This window comes from Trachemys scripta, chromosome 9 (genome assembly GCF_013100865.1).
Source record: "Trachemys scripta elegans isolate TJP31775 chromosome 9, CAS_Tse_1.0, whole genome shotgun sequence".
NCBI lineage: Eukaryota > Metazoa > Chordata > Testudines > Emydidae > Trachemys > Trachemys scripta.
The window spans coordinates 38,329,793-38,330,478 of NC_048306.1; positions in this window are offsets into that span (position 1 = coordinate 38,329,793).

Below are 686 nucleotides of genomic sequence, written 5' to 3' on the forward strand. Positions count from 1 at the left end.
CCCAAGAGTTCAGTCACAAATTTAATTAACGCTTTTTTTTTTTTTAACGAGCATCATCAGCATGAATGCATGTCTTCTGAAATGGTGGCTGAAATAAAATTATTCTACTTAACTGCGAGGGGGCAAATTTGTCACGTACACATGGGAGATGGGCAACATGCAGCGTCAGCTATATCTTAACTCAGGAAGTCTGACAGTGGACAAAGCATGATGGGGCACACAACGTTTAGCATAATCTGGCATGTAAATACCTTGCAATGCTGGCTACAAAAGTGCTATGCAAATGCCTGTTCTCACATTCTGGTAACATTGTAAATAAGAAGAGGGCAGCATTATCTCCTGTAAACAGACTTGATTGTCTAAGCGATTGGCTGAACAAAAAGTAGGACTGAGTGGACTAGTAGGCTCTGAAGTTTTACATTGTTTTGTTTTTGAGCGCAGTTATGTAACAAAAAAAAAATCTACATTTGTAAACTGCACTTTCACTACAAAGAGATTGCACTACAGTACTTCTATGAGGTGAATTGAAAAATACTATTTCTTTTATCATTTTTACAGTGCAAATAGTTGTAATTAAAAATACACACTTTTTTTATTTCAATTACAACACAGAATACAATATATATGAAAATATAGAAAAACATCCAAAATATTTAATAAATTTCAATTGGTATTCTATTGTTTAA